Source organism: Oncorhynchus keta, chromosome 14 (genome assembly GCF_023373465.1).
Source record: "Oncorhynchus keta strain PuntledgeMale-10-30-2019 chromosome 14, Oket_V2, whole genome shotgun sequence".
In the NCBI taxonomy this organism is placed as follows: domain Eukaryota; kingdom Metazoa; phylum Chordata; class Actinopteri; order Salmoniformes; family Salmonidae; genus Oncorhynchus; species Oncorhynchus keta.
Window position 1 is genome coordinate 7,862,843 of NC_068434.1, and position 13,098 is coordinate 7,875,940.

The following is a 13,098-nucleotide window of genomic DNA, read 5'->3' on the forward strand; positions in this document are numbered from 1 at the left end:
CAAACCCTCTAATGTTGGTCTCTAGTTAACAAGGTCACAAACCCTCTAATGTTGGTCTCTAGTTAACAAGGTCATAAACCCTCTAATGTTGGTCTCTAGTTAACAAGGTCATAAACCCTCTAATGTTGGTCTCTAGTTAACAAGGTCACAAACCCTCTAATGTTGGTCTCTAGTTAACAAGGTCATAAACCCTCTAATGTTGGTCTCTAGTTAACAAGGTCACAAACCCTCTAATGTTGGTCTCTAGTTAACAAGGTCATAAACCCTCTAATGTTGGTCTCTAGTTAACAAGGTCATAAACCCTCTAATGTTGGTCTCTAGTTAACAAGGTCACAAACCCTCTAATGTTGGTCTCTAGTTAACAAGGTCATAAACCCTCTAATGTTGGTCTCTAGTTAACAAGGTCATAAACCCTCTAATGTTGGTCTCTAGTTAACAAGGTCACAAACCCTCTAATGTTGGTCACTAGTTAACAAGGTCACAAACCCTCTAATGTTGGTCTCTAGTTAACAAGGTCACAAACCCTCTAATGTTGGTCACTAGTTAACAAGGTCACAAACCCTCTAATGTTGGTCACTAGTTAACAAGGTCACAAACCCTGTAATGTTGGTCTCTAGTTAACAAGGTCACAAACCCTCTAATGTTGGTCACTAGTTAACAAGGTCACAAACCCTCTAATGTTGGTCACTAGTTAACAAGGTCACAAACCCTCTAATGTTGGTCTCTAGTTAACAAGGTCACAAACCCTCTAATGTTGGTCACTAGTTAACAAGGTCACAAACCCTCTAATGTTGGTCACTAGTTAACAAGGTCACAAACCCTCTAATGTTGGTCTCTAGTTAACAAGGTCACAAACCCTCTAATGTTGGTCTCTAGTTAACAAGGTCATAAACCCTCTAATGTTGGTCTCTAGTTAACAAGGTCATAAACCCTCTAATGTTGGTCTCTAGTTAACAAGGTCACAAACCCTCTAATGTTGGTCTCTAGTTAACAAGGTCATAAACCCTCTAATGTTGGTCTCTAGTTAACAAGGTCACAAACCCTCTAATGTTGGTCTCTAGTTAACAAGGTCACAAACCCTCTAATGTTGGTCTCTAGTTAACAAGGTCATAAACCCTCTAATGTTGGTCTCTAGTTAACAAGGTCACAAACCCTCTAATGTTGGTCACTAGTTAACAAGGTCACAAACCCTCTAATGTTGGTCACTAGTTAACAAGGTCACAAACCCTCTAATGTTGGTCACTAGTTAACAAGGTCACAAACCCTCTAATGTTGGTCTCTAGTTAACAAGGTCACAAACCCTCTAATGTTGGTCTCTAGTTAACAAGGTCACAAACCCTCTAATGTTGGTCACTAGTTAACAAGGTCACAAACCCTCTAATGTTGGTCACTAGTTAACAAGGTCACAAACCCTCTAATGTTGGTCTCTAGTTAACAAGGTCACAAACCCTCTAATGTTGGTCACTAGTTAACAAGGTCACAAACCCTCTAATGTTGGTCACTAGTTAACAAGGTCACAAACCCTCTAATGTTGGTCTCTAGTTAACAAGGTCACAAACCCTCTAATGTTGGTCACTAGTTAACAAGGTCACAAACCCTCTAATGTTGGTCACTAGTTAACAAGGTCACAAACCCTCTAATGTTGGTCACTAGTTAACAAGGTCACAAACCCTGAAACATTTTTACATTTTACCAGACTTTCTGTCGTGAGTCTATTCATTTTCATACTTTTTTGAAACCACAACTCTGGCATTGTAAGCACTATGCTCTACCAACTGAGTTACATTCTTAAATTCAGATTTTAACCCTAAATCACACTGCTAACCTTATGCCTAATCCTTAAACTTAAATTAAGATCAGAAATTTACATTTTTGTTTTCATTACATTTTATGATAGGCCTGTAGACAATTTAGACTTTGTGACTGGGTGTTCTAATAACTAGAGAGGCTGGGGGAGGAGTTTACTCCAAATACCTGAGCAAAGGTGAAAGTGAAAGGTGTGTCTCAGTAAAGGACTGAGGTGTAGATTGTTCTGTAAAAACGTATAGATATGCACATATAGTGACTATTAGAGTGGTTATGGATTTAAATAAACTATTTTGAATGTGAAGTGGAGGACGTGAAGATCAGTAAAGGTAAGTGGAGATATATCAATATATTTCACTTTCCAAACTAGACACAACAGTCCTGTTTTAAAACAATGAGGACTGGAGAAAGAAGAAGTGATGTTTGTATCTGTGTGATTGAGCAAAAGAGAGAATTTGATGAAAGGTAATGATGTAAATATGAATGTTTTCTCTTTTTATTGCAGTTAAAATGGCAGAGTCCAGAGTTCATAGTAAGTCACCATGCTATAATTAATGATGAACTTTTCTTTCATGTATCTGGGAGAACAGAACTAAACCAACTATTGAAAATGAAATGTGTTTGTGGTTTTATTTGTCTTTATGTGTAAATGTGTGTCTGGATGAAATGTGTTTGTAACATGAGGAGTTGTAGCTGAGTTTGTGTCTGTGAGAAACAGCTCTACTGCTCCACAGTGACCTCTCCTCCAAACATCTCTTTATTATAGAACCCATTTAATCCAGTCGGACACAATATGGAAGAAAATAAACCTTTTGTACTTTACCGACTCTAGAGAAGTTCAAGTTGAATGCAGCGGTCTCCTGAAGGCACTGCATCTCAGTGTAAGAGGTGTCAATTCCAGGCTGTATTACAACCGCCCATGATTGAGTCTCCCATAGGGCAGAGCACAATTGGTCCAGCGTTGTCTGGGGTAGGCTGTCATTGTAAATAAGAACTTGTTCTTAACTGACTTGCCTCGTTAAATAAATAAAATATGTATCCAGAGCAATTAGGATGAAGTACATTGCTCAAGGGCATATCAACAAATGGTTTCCTAGTTTCTCAGGGACTCAACCCAGCAACGTTTCGGTTACCAGCCCAATGCTCTTACTTTCTAGGCTGTGTAGAACCATCAATTAAATTAGTATATCATTTGAAGTGATATTTTAATGTTTTTAGCTTTGTTTAGTGTCTCTTACACTAAAGACATGGTTAGTATGAATGTTGAGATTGGACACTGGGGTAGACCTGGTTAGTATGAATGTTGAGGCTTGGACACTGGGGTAGACCTGGTTAGTATGAATGTTGAGTCTTGGACACTGGGGTAGACCCGGTTAGTATGAATGTTGAGGCTTGGACACTGGGGTAGACCTGGTTAGTATGAATGTTGAGTCTTGGACACTGGGGTAGACCTGGTTAGTATGAATGTTGAGGCTTGGACACTGGGGTAGACCTGGTTAGTATGAATGTTGAGGCTTGGACACTGGGGTAGACCTGGTTAGTATGAATGTTGAGTCTTGGACAATGGAGTAGACCTGGTTAGTATGAATGTTGAGGCTTGGACACTGGGGTAGACCTGGTTAGTATGAATGTTGAGGCTTGGACACTGGGGTAGACCTGGTTAGTATGAATGTTGAGGCTTGGACATTGGGGTAGACCTGGTTAGTATGACTGTTGAGGTTGGACACTGGGGTAGACCTGGTTAGTGTGAATGTTGAGGCTTGGACACTGGGGTAGACCTGGTTAGTATGAATGTTGAGGCTTGGACACTGGGGTAGACCTGATTAGTATGAATGTTGAGTCTTGGACACTGGGGTAGACCTGGTTAGTATGAATGTTGAGTCTTGGAAACTGGGGTAGACCTGGTTGGTATGAATGTTGAGGCTTGGACACTGGGGTAGACCTGGTTAGTATGAATGTTGAGGCTTGGACACTGGGGTAGACCTGGTTAGTATGAATGTTGAGGCTTGGACACTGGGGTAGACCTGGTTAGTATGAATGTTGAGGCTTGGACACTGGGGTAGACCTGGTTAGTATGAATGTTGAGGCTTGGACAATGGAGTAGACCTGGTTAGTATGAATGTTGAGGCTTGGACACTGGGGTAGACCTGGTTAGTATGAATGTTGAGGCTTGGACACTGGGGTAGACCTGGTTAGTATGAATGTTGAGGCTTGGACACTGGGGTAGACCTGGTTAGTATGAATGTTGAGGCTTGGACACTGGGGTAGACCTGGTTAGTATGAATGTTGAGGCTTGGACACTGGGGTAGACCTGGTTAGTATGAATGTTGAGGCTTGGACAATGGAGTAGACCTGGTTAGTATGAATGTTGAGGCTTGGACACTGGGGTAGACCTGGTTAGTATGAATGTTGAGGCTTGGACACTGGGGTAGACCTGGTTAGTATGAATGTTGAGGCTTGGCCACTGGGGTAGACCTGGTTAATATGACTGTTGAGGTTGGACACTGGGGTAGACCTGGTTAGTGTGAATGTTGAGGCTTGGACACTGGGGTAGACCTGGTTAGTATGAATGTTGAGGCTTGGACACTGGGGTAGACCTGGTTAGTATGAATGTTGAGGCTTGGACACTGGGGTAGACCTGGTTAGTATGAATGTTGAGTCTTGGACAATGGAGTAGACCTGGTTAGTATGAATGTTGAGGCTTGGACACTGGGGTAGACCTGGTTAGTATGAATGTTGAGGCTTGGACACTGGGGTAGACCTGGTTAGTATGAATGTTGAGTCTTGGACACTGGAGTAGACCTGGTTAGTATGACTGTTGAGGTTGGACACTGGGGTGGACCTGGTTAGTATGAATGTTGAGGCTTGGACACTGGGGTAGACCTGGTTAGTATGAATGTTGAGGCTTGGACACTGGGGTAGACCTGGTTAGTATGACTGTTGAGGTTGGACACTGGGGTAGACCTGGTTAGTGTGAATGTTGAGGCTTGGACACTGGGGTAGACCTGGTTAGTGTGAATGTTGAGGCTTGGACACTGGGGTAGACCTGGTTAGTATGAATGTTGAGGCTTGGACACTGGGGTAGACCTGGTTAGTGTGAATGTTGAGGCTTGGACACTGGGGTAGACCTGGTTAGTATGAATGTTGAGGCTTGGACACTGGGGTAGACCTGGTTAGTATGAATGTTGAGGCTTGGACACTGGGGTAGACCTGGTTAGTATGAATGTTGAGTCTTGGACACTGGGGTAGACCTGGTTAGTATGAATGTTGAGGCTTGGACACTGGGGTAGACCTGGTTAGTATGAATGTTGAGTCTTGGACAATGGAGTAGACCTGGTTAGTATGAATGTTGAGGCTTGGACACTGGGGTAGACCTGGTTAGTATGAATGTTGAGGCTTGGACACTGGGGTAGACCTGGTTAGTATGAATGTTGAGGCTTGGACATTGGGGTAGACCTGGTTAGTATGACTGTTGAGGTTGGACACTGGGGTAGACCTGGTTAGTGTGAATGTTGAGGCTTGGACACTGGGGTAGACCTGGTTAGTATGAATGTTGAGGCTTGGACACTGGGGTAGACCTGGTTAGTATGAATGTTGAGTCTTGGACACTGGGGTAGACCTGGTTAGTATGAATGTTGAGTCTTGGAAACTGGGGTAGACCTGGTTGGTATGAATGTTGAGGCTTGGACACTGGGGTAGACCTGGTTAGTATGAATGTTGAGGCTTGGACACTGGGGTAGACCTGGTTAGTATGAATGTTGAGGCTTGGACACTGGGGTAGACCTGGTTAGTATGAATGTTGAGGCTTGGACACTGGGGTAGACCTGGTTAGTATGAATGTTGAGGCTTGGACAATGGAGTAGACCTGGTTAGTATGAATGTTGAGGCTTGGACACTGGGGTAGACCTGGTTAGTATGAATGTTGAGGCTTGGACACTGGGCTAGACCTGGTTAGTATGAATGTTGAGGCTTGGACACTGGGGTAGACCTGGTTAGTATGAATGTTGAGGCTTGGACACTGGGGTAGACCTGGTTAGTATGAATGTTGAGGCTTGGACACTGGGGTAGACCTGGTTAGTATGAATGTTGAGGCTTGGACAATGGAGTAGACCTGGTTAGTATGAATGTTGAGGCTTGGACACTGGGGTAGACCTGGTTAGTATGAATGTTGAGGCTTGGACACTGGGGTAGACCTGGTTAGTATGAATGTTGAGGCTTGGACACTGGGGTAGACCTGGTTAATATGACTGTTGAGGTTGGACACTGGGGTAGACCTGGTTAGTGTGAATGTTGAGGCTTGGACACTGGGGTAGACCTGGTTAGTATGAATGTTGAGGCTTGGACACTGGGGTAGACCTGGTTAGTATGAATGTTGAGTCTTGGACAATGGAGTAGACCTGGTTAGTATGAATGTTGAGGCTTGGACACTGGGGTAGACCTGGTTAGTATGAATGTTGAGGCTTGGACACTGGGGTAGACCTGGTTAGTATGAATGTTGAGTCTTGGACACTGGAGTAGACCTGGTTAGTATGACTGTTGAGGTTGGACACTGGGGTAGACCTGGTTAGTATGAATGTTGAGGCTTGGACACTGGGGTAGACCTGGTTAGTATGCATGTTGAGGCTTGGACACTGGGGTAGACCTGGTTAGTATGACTGTTGAGGTTGGACACTGGGGTAGACCTGGTTAGTGTGAATGTTGAGGCTTGGACACTGGGGTAGACCTGGTTAGTGTGAATGTTGAGGCTTGGACACTGGGGTAGACCTGGTTAGTATGAATGTTGAGGCTTGGACACTGGGGTAGACCTGGTTAGTGTGAATGTTGAGGCTTGGACACTGGGGTAGACCTGGTTAGTATGAAGTTTGAGGCTTGGACACTGGGGTAGACCTGGTTAGTATGAATGTTGAGGCTTGGACACTGGGGTAGACCTGGTTAGTATGATTGTTGAGGTTGGACACTGGGGTAGACCTGGTTAGTATGAATGTTGAGGCTTGGACACTGGGGTAGACCTGGTTAGTATGATTGTTGAGGTTGGACACTGGGGTAGACCTGGTTAGTGTGAATGTTGAGACTTGGACACTGGGGTAGACCTGGTTAGTATGAATGTTGAGGCTTGGACACTGGGGTAGACCTGGTTAGTATGAATGTTGAGGCTTGGACACTGGGGTAGACCTGGTTAGTATGAATGTTGAGGCTTGGACACTGGGGTAGACCTGGTTAGTATGATTGTTGAGGTTGGACACTGGGGTAGACCTGGTTAGTGTGAATGTTGAGACTTGGACACTGGGGTAGACCTGGTTAGTATGAATGTTGAGGCTTGGACACTGGGGTAGACCTGGTTAGTATGAATGTTGAGTCTTGGACACTGGGGTAGACCTGGTTAGTATGAATGTTGAGGCTTGGACACTGGGGTAGACCTGGTTAGTATGAATGTTGAGGCTTGGACACTGGGGTAGACCTGGTTAGTATGAATGTTGAGGCTTGGACACTGGGGTAGACCTGGTTAGTATGAATGTTGAGTCTTGGGACACTGGGGTAGACCTGGTTAGTATGAATGTTGAGGCTTGGACACTGGGGTAGACCTGGTTAGTATGAATGTTGAGACTTGGACACTGGGGTAGACCTGGTTAGTATGAATGTTGAGGCTTGGACACTGGGGTAGACCTGGTTAGTATGAATGTTGAGGCTTGGACACTGGGGTAGACCTGGTTAGTATGAATGTTGAGGCTTGGACACTGGGGTAGACCTGGTTAGTATGAATGTTGAGGCTTGGACACTGGGGTAGCGAATAGCTGGATAAAGGTTACTGTTGGTGACTTGGGGAATACAGGCCTAAGGAACGTGGGTAACAGGGATGAGATAGGAAAGTAACAGGGAACGGGGTCTTGAGTAACACACACGTCATTTAGGGACAGGATATGCCTGTATCTGTACTTGATTGTATAGGTTTGAGGGTAGGGCATTGGGTAACATGGGGTGTGTCATTGAGGGGTGTGTGGGTAAGGGGCTGAGGTATATAGATATTGAGGTTGAGGAATAGGGCTAACAGGACTGGGGTGTGTGGGTCATTGAGTTTAGGTGTGTGGGTAAGTGGGCTGAGGTATATAGATATTGAGGTTGAGGAATAGGGCTAACAGGACTGGGGTGTGTGGGTCATTGAGTTTAGGTGTGGGTAAGTGGGCTGAGGTATATAGATATTGAGGTTGAGGAATAGGGGTAAATATCTGTTCATGTTATTATAGACAGAGCACTCTGTTCCAACTGTGACCAAGAATAAACATACTTTTAAATAAATAAATAATCAAAATGGATGACATGTTAGGCTACTAGTGGCATAAGATTAGCATAGTGGCATGTCTGGGAAAGATGTGGGAACAAATGGGATAATATCATTCTAGATTGTAGCATCACATTCTTCTATGACATATAGACTTTCCTTCAAATGAATCTGTCTGTCTGGGATTGTGGGGTTGTATTTTAGAATTGACATGGTCCTGGTTGTTGTATGTCTATTGTAGTTTTTAATTCAGATGTGTTTATAAATGTACTGAGAGGATTTGTGTTCCTGACACAGATGATGTCATTAAACATGAAATGTTCTCTTTTCTGAACAGAGTTTAAACTCACCTCAAAAGACCATGTGAGGGCCGATGTTGGTGAAGAGGTCACCCTCCCCTGTCACCTCTCACCTGACACCAGTGCTGTTGCCATGACGATCAGGTGGTTTAAAGGGACAGAGTGTATTTACCTGTATAAGAATGGCCAGGTGACAGAGAGGAGTGACTATGAGGGCAGAGTGAGTCTGATCACCCAGGAGCTGGAGAGAGGCAACGTGTCTCTGAGTCTGAGAGACTGCAGGAGGTCAGATACAGGAGACTACATCTGTCAGGTCACCCATGGAGAACAGAAGGAGGAGGCTGCAGTGGGTTTATTGGTCAGAGAAGGTAAGTGTTCTAGAACTCCAGTAATGTTTCTAAACACCTAAACAACAACAATAACAACCAGTCTCTTTCCCTGTACAGAACACTTGTACTTTCTCATGTAGGTAGGAGTTCATAGTAGGAGTTACAGATGAATAGACTAGATTCATTCTGAATATCAACTAGTTACAATGCATTTTACCATCACTAATGTAAGGTCTACCTGGTTAAATAAAGGTGAAATAAAATACATTTTAAAAAGACAAAGAACAGACCAGAGTGTTAATCTGATACTATAAAAACTACAGGCCTTGTGAACAGCAGTGTGTCTTCTTCAAGGCTACAAATTAAATCAGTTTCTTTACATTTATCAATACTCTCCCCAAATGTTCTCAAGGTAGGTTGTATTAGATGTATAGATGTTCTTCAAATTATCCAGATTTGACATACAATATTTCTCCCACAATATATCTGCTATAGAGGTCAATATTTCACATAGTCCTCCCACAATATATCTGCTATAGAGGTCAATATTTCACATAGTCCTCCCACTATATATCTGCTATAGAGGTCAATATTTCACATAGTCCTCCCACTATATATCTGCCATAGTCAATATTTCACATAGTCCTCCCACTATATATCTGCTATAGAGGTCAATATTTCACATAGTCCTCCCACTATATATCTGCTATAGAGGTCAATATTTCACATAGTCCTCCCACTATATATCTGCCATAGAGGTCAATATTTCATAGTCCTCACTATATATCTGCCATAGAGGTCAATATTTCACATAGTCCTCCCACTATATATCTGCCATAGAGGTCAACATTTCACATAGTCCTCCCACTATATATCTGGAGGTCAATATTTCACATAGTCCTCCCACTATATATCTGCTATAGAGGTCAACATTTCAATATTCCCACTCTGCCATAGAGGTCAATATTTCACATAGTCCTCCCACTATATATCTGCCATTCTTTCACATAGTCCTCCCAATATATCTGCTATAGAGGTCAACATTTCACATAGTTCTCCCACTATATATCTGGAGGTCAATCACGTCCAAAATGAAAATAGAATCAGCTTGAATTCAGTTTGATGTCTTATTATGAAGCATTCAGTCATTCTCAGACTGCTCACATAGTAGTGCTGCTTACATCCCTTTCCCTAGATGTACATTAGTAATGAATGTGATGAACAGTCATTCCAATATGATGGATGGTTTCATTAAATTATGTCATGAGACAGAAATTCAATGACCAATAATAACTAATGCATTCTGTTTTACATGATCATTATTCATGACTCTCCATCTTGATAATGGATGATCAGATTTCAGTAATTACTGATTTGTCTGTTTTGTTTATTGACAACCAATAACACAAGACAAAGAACAGACCAGAGTGTTAATCTGATACTATAAAAACTACAGGCCTTGTGAACAGCAGTGTGTCTTCTTCAAGGCTACAAATTAAATCAGTTTCTTTACATTTATCAATACTCTCCCCAAATGTTCTCAAGGTAGGTTGGATTAGATGTATAGATGTTCTACAAATTATCCAGATTTGACATACAATATTTCTCCCCCACAATATATCTGCCATAGAGGTCAATATTTCACATAGTCCTCCCACTATATATCTGCTATAGAGGTCAATATTTCACATAGTCCTCCCACTATATATCTGCTATAGAGGTCAATATTTCACATAGTCCTCCCACTATATATCTGCTATAGAGGTCAATATTTCACATAGTCCTCCCACTATATATCTGCTATAGAGGTCAATATTTCACATAGTCCTCCCACTATATATCTGCTATAGAGGTCAATATTTCACATAGTCCTCCCACTATATATCTGTCATAGAGGTCAATATTTCACATAGTCCTCCCACTATATATCTGCTATAGAGGTCAATATTTCACATAGTCCTCCCACTATATATCTGCTATAGAGGTCAATATTTCACATAGTCCTCCCACTATATATCTGCCATAGAGGTCAATATTTCACATAGTCCTCCCACTATATATCTGCTATAGAGGTCAATATTTCACATAGTCCTCCCACTATATATCTGCCATAGAGGTCAATATTTCACATAGTCCTCCCACTATATATCTGCCATAGAGGTCAACATTTCACATAGTCCTCCCACTATATATCTGCTATAGAGGTCAACATTTCACATCCCAAAATGAACATGGAATCAGCTTGAATTCAGTTTAATGTCCGAGTATGAATCATTCTGTGATGTTTAGACTGTTCCAATAGTAGCACTGCTTACATCCCTTTCCCTAGATGTACATTAGTAATGAATGTGATGACCAGTCATTCCAAAATGATGTATGGTATTTTATTAAATTATTGAAATGAGACAGAAATTCAATGACCAATAATAACTAATGCATTCTGTTTTACATGATCATTATTCATGACTCTCCATCTTGGATAATGGATGATCAGATGAGGGTGAGTAATTACTTATTTGTCTGATTTGTTTATTGACAACCAATAACACAAGACAAAGAACAGACCAGAGTGTTAATCTGATACTATAAAAACTACAGGCCTTGTGAACAGCAGTGTGTCTTCTTCAAGGGAACAAACTAAATCAGTTTCTTTACATTTATCAAAACTCTTCCCAAATGTTCTCAAGGTAGGTTGGATTAAGATGTATAGATGTTCTTCAAATTATCCAGCATTTTCATATCATAGTCCTCCCACAATATATCTGCTATGGAGGTCAATATTTCACATAGTCCTCCCACTATATATCTGTCATAGAGGTCAATATTACACATAGTCCTCCCACTATATATCTGCCATAGAGGTCAATATTTCACATAGTCCTCCCACTATATATCTGCTATAGAGGTCAATATTTCACATAGTCCTCCCACTATATATCTGCTATAGAGGTCAATATTTCACATAGTCCTCCCACTATATATCTGCTATAGAGGTCAATATTTCACATAGTCCTCCCACTATATATCTGCTATAGAGGTCAATATTTCACATAGTCCTCCCACTATATATCTGCTATAGAGGTCAATATTTCACATAGTCCTCCCACTATATATCTGCCATAGAGGTCAATATTTCACATAGTCCTCCCACTATATATCTGCTATAGAGGTCAATATTTCACATAGTTCTCCCACAATATATCTGCCAAAGAGGTCAATATTTCACATAGTTCTCCCACAATATACCTGCCAAAGAGGTCAACATTTCACATATCCCTCCCACAAAATATCTGTTGTAGAGCTCAACATTTCAGAGGGGTTGAGTTAAATGCGGAAGACACATCTCAGTTGAATACATTCAGTTGGACAACTGATAGTATCTCCCACTATATCTGCCATAGAGGTCAATATTTCACATAGTCCTCCCACTATATATCTGCCATAGAGGTCAATATTTCACATAGTCCTCCCACTATATATCTGCCATAGAGGTCAATATTTCACATAGTCCTCCCACTATATATCTGCCATGGAGGTCAATATTTCACATAGTCCTCCCACTATATATCTGCTATAGAGGTCAACATTTCACATAGTCCTCCCACTATATATCTGCTATAGAGGTCAATATTTCACATAGTCCTCCCACTATATATCTGCTATAGAGGTCAATATTTCACATAGTCCTCCCACTATATATCTGCCATAGAGGTCAATATTTCACATAGTCCTCCCACTATATATCTGCTATAGAGGTCAATATTTCACATAGTTCTCCCACTATATATCTGCCATAGAGGTCAATATTTCACATAGTCCTCCCACTATATATCTGCTATAGAGGTCAATATTTCACATAGTCCTCCCACTATATATCTGCTATAGAGGTCAACATTTCACATAGTCCTCCCACTATATATCTGCTGTAGAGGTCAATATTTCACATAGTTCCCACTATATATCTGCCATAGAGGTCAATATTTCACATAGTCCTCCCACTATATATCTGCCATAGAGGTCAATATTTCACATAGTCCTCCCACTATATATCTGCTATAGAGGTCAACATTTCACATAGTCCTCCCACTATATATCTGCTGTAGAGGTCAATATTTCACATAGTTCTCCCACTATATATCTGCTATAGAGGTCAATATTTCACATAGTCCTCCCACTATATATCTGTCATAGAGGTCAATATTTCACATAGTCCTCCCACTATATATCTGCTGTAGAGGTCAATATTTCACATAGTTCTCCCACTATATATCTGCCATAGAGGTCAATATTTCACATAGTTCTCCCACTATATATCTGCATAGAGGTCAATATTTCACATAGTCCTCCCACTATATATCTGCTATAGAGGTCAACATTTCACATAGTC

General features: G+C 41.5%; 1 protein-coding gene and 1 long non-coding RNA gene across 4 annotated transcripts in view; one reads left to right on the forward strand and one right to left on the reverse strand.

Annotated features, from left to right (window-relative positions):
- The window catches only part of LOC127907163 (histone-lysine N-methyltransferase, H3 lysine-79 specific-like), a 233,665-nt gene that overhangs the window by 70,155 nt on the left and 150,412 nt on the right, over positions 1–13,098 (reverse strand). The window lies entirely within an intron of this gene.
- The window catches only part of LOC127907165 (uncharacterized), a 43,313-nt gene that overhangs the window by 23,509 nt on the left and 6,706 nt on the right, over positions 1–13,098 (forward strand). Inside the window, exons 1-3 of one of the 3 annotated variants that reach the window (XR_008063566.1) lie at positions 10,331–10,563; positions 10,916–11,484; positions 12,291–12,598. This is a non-coding gene — a long non-coding RNA (uncharacterized LOC127907165). Of the gene's footprint in view, positions 1–10,330; positions 10,564–10,871; positions 11,485–12,202; positions 12,599–13,098 lie in introns of those variants that run through there. The other 2 variants (XR_008063564.1, XR_008063565.1) reach the window with 2 other exon arrangements.